This window comes from Phacochoerus africanus, chromosome 3 (genome assembly GCF_016906955.1).
Source record: "Phacochoerus africanus isolate WHEZ1 chromosome 3, ROS_Pafr_v1, whole genome shotgun sequence".
Taxonomy (NCBI): Eukaryota; Metazoa; Chordata; class Mammalia; order Artiodactyla; family Suidae; genus Phacochoerus; species Phacochoerus africanus.
The window spans coordinates 96,848,876-96,857,152 of NC_062546.1; the positions used below are offsets into that span (position 1 = coordinate 96,848,876).

The following is an 8,277-nucleotide window of genomic DNA, read 5'->3' on the forward strand; positions in this document are numbered from 1 at the left end:
TAATAGCATGTGTATCCATGAAGGCCATAATACTTATTTTCTTGTGTTATCTTGCCCAACTCTGGCAATACCTTGGTAACTGCCACTATAGTCTTGCTAACTGTAATTTGAGAACTTGAGTTTCTAGATATCCCTGAAATTTTTTTAACATGTTTTTCTACCAACATAGCAGCTTGATTGCTTTACATATTCATTGAGTTTTATATCTCTTTAATGGTATAGGTTCTTCTCAAGTGCTTGGTGATCCATGGCTGTGTACTTCTTTTTGTGTTTGTGAGTCCTAGTTCACTTGGTTGTGTGTACTGTTTGTCTTTACCATAGCCTGCTTTGGATGTAGCAGAGGAGGGAGGGAATGTATGGCCAAGTAGAATGTAGAGTTTGGGGTTCTCCATCCCTTCTGGGGGGTCACTGCACTTCCTGTCCCCAGTATTTACACTTGCTATTTTAGACTGGCTGCACACATTTCTGCGTCCTCTAGCTTGGTCTAGATGGCACATGATTGCAGGGTTGATAGGAGTTAATTACCTTACCTGCTCCCTACGTGATCCTCCTAATGGGAATTTGAAGGTTCCCCCTTGATCTGTGGTTTCCTCTAATTTTTCTTCTCTCCATAAATCTGATCTTACCCACTTTGTCTTTACAGATTCCTCAAAATGTCTGGTCCATATTCACATACCTTTAGTGATATGAATTGTTTTTAAGTGTTACAGATGTTTTTCTGTTTTCATATATCTTTGAAGTCTTAGGTTGGAGCAGAAGAAGAGTAATCAGAGCATTATTAAGTCTGCCATCTTGTTTCAAACTTCTAATTGATGTCCTTTAAAAAATGCTTATAAGGGAGTTCCTTCTGTGGCTCAGTGAGTTAAGAACCTGACTAGTATCGTGAAGATGCAGGTTTGATCCCTGACCTCTCTCTGTGGGTTAAGAATCCGGTTTTACCACAAGCTGTGGTGTAGGTTACAGATGTGGCTCAGATCTGGCATTGCTATGGCTTTGGCATAGGCCAGCAGCTACAGCTCTGATTCAACCTCTAGTCTGGCACTTTCCATATGACGCAGGCATGGCCCTAAAAAAAAAAAATGCTTTAAGACTCTGATAATAGTGTGCGGCTCTGCTGGTTGTTGCTACACAATTCTAGCAGCCAGACAAATTAATATACACTACTGTGTTTAGCCACTTACTATGTATTAGCTTACCTAACAGGTTAATTTAGTAATATTTCATTTAATTAAAAATTGTTAAGACTACATTTTAAAGATTTTTTCCCCCTAAGGAGACAGTTGTAAAATCTCGATTTTGTTTTCACAGTTATTTCTTTCTTCTGAGGGAGTGAGTGGTAGGGGATAAAAGCCTTATTGGGATACAGGTTTGCCTGTGGTATGTTTCAAATCAAGAAGCAAAACTGTTTCAAGGCTGATTAGCCCCTGAGGAAAGTTGTATTTCTCCTCATTCTCAATAGTACAGGTTAGCTATTCAGGTTGGATCTGTCAGCTTGAAAATTCCTACATATTCATCAAAGTACGAATCAGATTTTCTTCTCCGGAATCTTCCAAACTCCAACAGTTGTTCTCTGCTCTACACTCCTATAGTTTTATTTATTTATTTATTTATTCTGTTGTTGTTGTTGTTGGACCCTGCCTGCAGCACATAGAGGTTCCTGGGCCAGGGATCAAACCCATGCACAGCAGTGACAGTGCTGATCCTTAACCCCCTGTGCCATAAGGATACTCCTTCCATGGTGTTTTTATTGTATTATATTATAGAATTCTCATTACATTGGAAATATTGCTTTATCACAAGTTGCCCTTCACCAAACTCTGAACTTTAAGTTTTACTCATTTTTGCAATCCTACTACCATATTTTCACCTTATTTACACAGTGATTGGATCTTAATAGTTTTAGAAATGGAAGGATAGATACTACTTATCATACTACAGATGATAAACTATGGGAGATCATTTTTGCTTTAGATTAGTGAATTTTAATAATGCAGTATTTAAGTTGATTTGAAGTATGTCTTTTATTTTTATGAGGTAACAATTACCATATGGATTTGTAAGTATAATGCAGTTATCTGTTGCCCTTGGTAATGTCACATTGTATAAAAAATGAATCATATTTTTAAAGCATATCTTTAACAGTTAAAGCTGTTTCAGTTTTGCCATTTTCTCTTTTTGAAGGATCAAAGTAACAATGAAATTATGATTGGAGTAATGTCAGGAGGAATTCTGATTTACATGAACAGAGAACGAATGAATACTTTTCCATGGTAAGAACTTCCATTGATACTTTTGCTTTTACCATTATATTACCAAATATAGTTCACATTAAAGGAAGTGGTTGTTGAACTGTTTAATGTTGTCATACAACTTTATCACCCTTACTTGGAATCTACCAGAAGATACCAAAATAATTGAATTATCTATCACAAGAATTTCTGAAGCTTAAAGAAAATACTACTTTGCAAATTTTTCTCTTAGTCTTTAGATTTATATTGTAGAATAATAGCTAATGTCATCATGTTTATAACTTGAACCATGCTAATTGGTTTGAATATAATCTATTTAAATGCATTCGGTGGATGCTAGCTTGTTAGTTACAACATGGGTGTGGTTGCTGCAACAGAGACCCATTATTACAGTGGTTTAAATTGATGCTAGAAGAGTATGGTGGCTACATGAGGTTTAAAACTTGTGTTTCTTTTGTCTTGCTGCTCTACCGTCCTTAGACGTCCTTATCCTCATGTCTAGGATGACTCATCCACTATCACTTTTGTATCCCAGAATGAGCATGAAAAGTAGCATCTGCCACTTCCCTTTAAGGGGTAACTTGAAAATAGTAAAAATCATATTAATATCCCTTGTGTACATATCATATAAGTAACTCAGGTTTTTAAAAATAAACACAATGTTTCCTTTTGGGGAAGAAACAAATACAAAAGAAGTACATTCTGTTAATAATGTTTCTCCTTCTAACTACTAAAAAGAGTTGGTCTTGATTTTTCAATATCTGTGGTTTTTATTTAATAGGTTTTGGTAATTAGTCACTCTTATAGCACTTTGGTAAGCTATTTTTTTAGAAAATTGCCATAATTATGTTAAGGAAATAAAGATAAATTTCCCCGATAGGTCACTATCTAGGAAAACTTGAAATATAAAAAAAAAATTGAGGAAATAGGAATTCTTGTCGTCGCTCAGTGGTTAACGAACTCAACTATTTATCCATGAGGATGCAGGTTCAATCCCTGGCCTCTTTGCTCACCAGGTTAAGGATTCAGTGTTGCTGTGAGCTGTGGTGTAGGTTGCAGACATGGCTCAGATCCCGAGTTGCTGTGGCTGTGGCTTAGGCTGGTGGCTACAGTTCTGATTCAGCCCCTAGCCTGGGAGCTTCCATATGCCACGGGTGCAGCCCTAAAAAAAAAAAAAAAAAAACTGGAATAAATTCATCAGAATTAAGTATTTTTTGCCTTCCAGAAGATACTCTAAAGAAGATGAAAAGGCTAGACACAGTTTTTTTTTAAATATATATTTGATAAAGGACTTATCAAAAAAATAAAGAACTCTTATAGCTCAATAATAAGAAAGACAACTTGATTAAGAAGAATAGGCAGGAGTTCCTGTTGTGGCCCAGTGGGTTAAAAACCCAACTGGTATCTATGAGGGCGTGGGTTTGATCCCTGGCCTTGCTCAGTGGGCTAAGGATCCGGCATTGCTGCAAGCTGCGTTGTAAGTCTGGGGTACAGCTCAGATCTGACATTGTTGTGGCTGTGGCCTAGGTCAGCAGCTGCAGCTCCGATTTGATCCCTAGCCTGGGAACTTCCATATGCCACAGGTGCGGCCTTAAAAAATACAAGAAAAAAGAATAGGCAGAGTTCCTGCGGTGGTTCAGTGGGTAAGAATCTGACTGCAAGAGTTCCCTCTGTGGCACAATGGGATTGGCAGGGTCTCTGCAGCACCAGGACTCAGGTTCAATCCTTCACCCAGTACAGTGGGTTAAAGGATCCAGCATTGCCACAGCTGTGGTGTAGGCTGAAACTGTGGCTTAGATCTGATTCCTGGCCAGGGAACTCCATATGCTGCAGAGCAGCCAAAAAAGGGAAGAAGAAGCCAAAAAAAAAAAAAAAAATCCGACTGCAATGGTTTGAGTCACTGAGGAGGTGTGAGTATGCTCCTTGGCCTGGCACAGTGGGTTAAAAGATCTGGTGTTTCCACAGCTGTGGTGGAGACCACAGCTGCAGCTCAGATTCAGTCCCTGGCCTAGGAACTTCATATACCATTTATATGGGTACAGCCATTTAAAAAAAAGAAAAATAGGCAAAATATGTGACTAGGTGCTTCCACCAAAGAAGTTATGCAGATGGCAAGTAAGTACATGAATAGATGCTCAGTCATCAGTGAAATGTAGATTAAAGCCACATGAACTGTATTACTGTATACCCACTGGAATAGCTCCAGTTAAAAAAAAATGATAATACCAAGTGCTAGCAAGGAAACAGAAGACCTAGAAATCTCACATATTGCTGATGGGAGTGCAAACTAGTAGACCAGCTTTGGAAACCAGTTTGGCATTTCTTAAGGGTTAAACAGATTTACCATATAATTTGGCAATTCTATTCCTAGATATTTGCCTAAGAGAAATGAAAACATTAAGTTCATATAAGATTTGTGCACTGTGTTCCTAGCTGTATTATTCTTAATAGCAAAAAGACAGAATTCCAAATGTCCATCAGTCAGTGAAAGGACAAGCAGATTGTGGTTTATCTGCACAAAGGAGCAGTGTTCATCAGTAAAAGAAATTAGCTGTTTGATACACTAAGCAGTATGGATGACTCTACCCTCAAAACGTTATGCTGAGTGTAAGAAGCCTGACACAAGAGATGGTGTACCATTTGTTTCTATTTACATGAAATTCTAGAAAACACACGTTTGTAGAGACAGCACAGCACTGGTTGTCAGGGAGTAAAAGTGGGAGGAAATGACTGACTACAAAGGGTGCCAAGGGAACATTTTCAGGTGATGAAAATTGTTACATGATGACCTTGGTGGGTAGGAGTTATACAACTGAATACATTTGTCAAAACTCATGGACTTGCTCACCTAAAATTGAAATACTTCATTTTATATATGAATTATACCTCTCTAAAGTTCATAAAAGTAAACTAAAGATCATTTAGTATTTGATCTCACATCTTTTAAATTCTTCCTGTATAATTCAGTTGTGTCATATTTAGAGGAGAATACAAAACAATTCAAGACATGGTTCTTGCCTAAAAGTGAGCACATAAAAATTAGTTGCCAAATGTAATAAAAAGTTTATAAATTAAATGCTTTATAAAAGATAGTTATTGTTGGTTTTCTTAATGGTAAATGTGCATCTTCAATTTTAATACATTTCTGATTTTACTAGTTTACATTTTATGTAAATGTCAAAATCAAAATAAATTATTTTGAGATAATGTGGGTTAAAAAGATTATCTAAATTTTTTTATGTTTTCAAAATTCTATATTGTGTATATATTTTTTATTTTTATAAAATAAGGATTCTATTTGACAAATTACTTTGAAAACACCAAGATATAATCTCTCTGGGGAAAATTTGAATGACCTCATGATATTTGAGATGGTTTTTAAAGGATGAACAGAAATTTGCTCAGTGAAGAAAAGACGTAAAAAGGTATGTGTGTATAGAGATGCCAATCAGGAATTCTGAGTAGAGGCAACAAACACTTGCAGAGGCTTAACAGTAAGAAGGGACAAGGCTAGTTGAGGAAATGATGGGATATTTGCTTGATTCCTTTTTTGTTTGTTTTGATTGCTTTCATTGAGGACAGAAGCAAGGGGGCAAGAATTTAAGATGATGTCTCGCTTAGGAGAGAAATTGGATTCAGATTGTGAAGGATCTCATATATTCCATATGCCTAAGGAGTTGATATATTTCTTTATCAGTAAATATGCTCAAAGCTAGTTTTATGTTGAGAAATAGAACTCATATTTCTACATCTTTATCATACAGGTTAGGTTTAAAAAAAGATGTAAAGGAGTTCCTTTTGTGACTCCATGAGTTAATAACCCACCTAGTATCCCTGAGGATGTGGGTTCATTCCCTGGTCTTCCTCAGTGAGTTAAGGATCCTACACCTGGCTATGGGGTAGGCTGGCAGCTGCAGCTCCAATTTGACTCCTGGCCTGGCAACTTCCATCTGCCTCAGGTGTGGCCCTAAAAAGACCAAAAAAAAAAAAAAAAAAAGAAGGAGAAAAAGGTAGGAAGAAACATCATTAGGAAAATGAAAAGGCTCAGAGATAGTTCTGGTTGCTAGTCTAGCAGGTAAAGACTTTGGAAGTTGTCGCCCCATCCTCACCACACAAAAAAACCAAAACTGAAAAAATTCAAAATCAACAACTCTTTTTAGGTTTCTCAGAGAATTGAGGACACAGGGCATACTGCAGCTCTGAAAACTGGAGAGACAGATGAATACAAGGAGTGACAGCTTACCAGGACTAGAAGCCACTGCTGCTGCAGCAATACTTACAGGGTAATTGACAAATTGCTGGAAACTGAGCAAAGACTAGCCTGACAGAAACTCCTGGAGGCCCTGCTTAGAAAGGGTACGACACTTTCATGAGTTTTAATACCAGCCACTCCACCAGGTTCCCAGGGAGAAGACTGGAGAAAAATCCACTTGTGCTCTAGTGGGCGGGGGGTGGGGGTTGAGCAGGAAAGTAACCATCTTGAAATATGCTCAGAGCTTCCTGTTCTCCTTAACAAAGATCTGTTTTTACCAACACTTAACCAAGATGGGTCTTACCAGAGCCTACCCAAGGTGGGGCAAGGGCAGTACCCTTTTCCATCCCTCTCTGTACTTCTTGTTTCAGCTAAGGATGGAGTGAGCTGAAGGGCACTGAAGGTCGAAGCCAAGAGACCCAGACCGCCACACCACTGAGATTTCATCACAGGATTAAAGACCAGTTCCTCTCCAACCCCAAACTTAACTGCCACATCGGCAGGGTTCCTGTGTTATAACAGAGAGTTATCAGGCAAAGAACTGCAAAGTGCAGACTAAGAAGAAGTCTCTAAAATCCAAAGACATTTTAAGAGAGACAAAGACAAGGATAGTAGAGGAAAAAGTAGCCTCAAATAGCTACCTCAGAAACTGTTCCTTTGAAATGGTCACAATTTTATAAAATTCGTTTCTAAAGAAATTCGTGCCCAGGGCACTGTTGAAAATAACAGAGGAGTTTTATAGCTGGGTGTGGTATTTGAAAAAATCGGATGACTGGTACCATTGTCATCTCAGCATTATTGTGGGCAAACCCAGAGCCGTGCTTTCCTAAAGAGCAACAACTTCATGCAGAAGGGTAAGGGAGGTTAGGGGATAAATACAGAGTTTGTGAAAGTAATCTACCAAATAGTGATAAGCTGGGAAGTTGAGAAACAAATACTTAGACTCACTACGATGTAAAACTTCAGTTCCCAGAAAAATATTATAAGACATGCAAAGATAGGAGTTCCCGTCGTGGCGCAGTGGTTAACGAAGCCAACTAGGAACCATGTGGTTGCCGGTTCGATCCCTGCCCTTGCTCAGTGGGTTAATGATCTGGTGTTGCCGTGAGCTGTGGTGTAGGTCGCAGATGCGGCTCGGATCCCGTGTTGCTGTGGCTCTGGCGTAGGCTGGCAGCTACAGCTCCAATTAGACCCCTAGCCTGGGAACCTCCATATGCCGCGGGAGCAGCCCAAGAAATGACCAAAAAAAAAAAAAGACATGCAAAGATAAAAGAAAGTATGACCTATACACCTGAAAAAATACAAGAAATAGTTGTAAGTATACACATGCATAATAACTCAGTCTCAAAATACATGAAGCAAAAAATAAGGAAAATAAAGAATATTCTACGGTTATAGTTGGAGATAGGCACATATCCCTCTCAGAAATCGAAGCTGACAACACTTATGACTTCAACCCAGCCAGAATCCAGATTGGGAATTGAACCCACAGTTTTTTAAATTAGATGCACTCACCTGGTGTCTGGGCTTATTGAAGTTCAGGTTCTTTTTGTCTCAGCACAGAAGGAGTTCAGCCAGAGACAAAGTGATAGGCAAGAAGTAGATTTATTAGGATAGGGAGTTCCCATCGTGGCTCAGTGCAAATGAATCTGACTAGCATCCATGAGGACACAGGTTTGATCCCTGGCCTTCCTCAGTGGCTTAAGGATCCGGCGTTGCCATGAGCTGTGGTGTAGGTCACAGATGCAGTTCGGATCCCGAGTTGCTATGGCCGGC

The 8,277-nt window shown here is 38.7% G+C and overlaps 1 long non-coding RNA gene across 3 annotated transcripts; it reads left to right on the forward strand.

Moving 5' to 3' along the window:
* The first annotated feature begins 2,185 nt into the window (after positions 1-2,185).
* LOC125122165 (uncharacterized) lies at positions 2,186-7,756 on the forward strand. Of its 3 annotated transcripts, XR_007133715.1 has the most exons (4): positions 2,186-2,270; positions 5,540-5,674; positions 6,410-6,605; positions 6,873-7,744. It is a non-coding gene; the product is annotated as an uncharacterized LOC125122165 (long non-coding RNA). The 3 variants fall into 3 exon arrangements; XR_007133716.1 differs by lacking the exon at positions 5,540-5,674 and having other exon boundaries at positions 6,410-6,532; positions 6,873-7,756; XR_007133714.1 differs by lacking the exon at positions 5,540-5,674.
* The last annotated feature ends 521 nt before the right edge of the window (positions 7,757-8,277 follow it).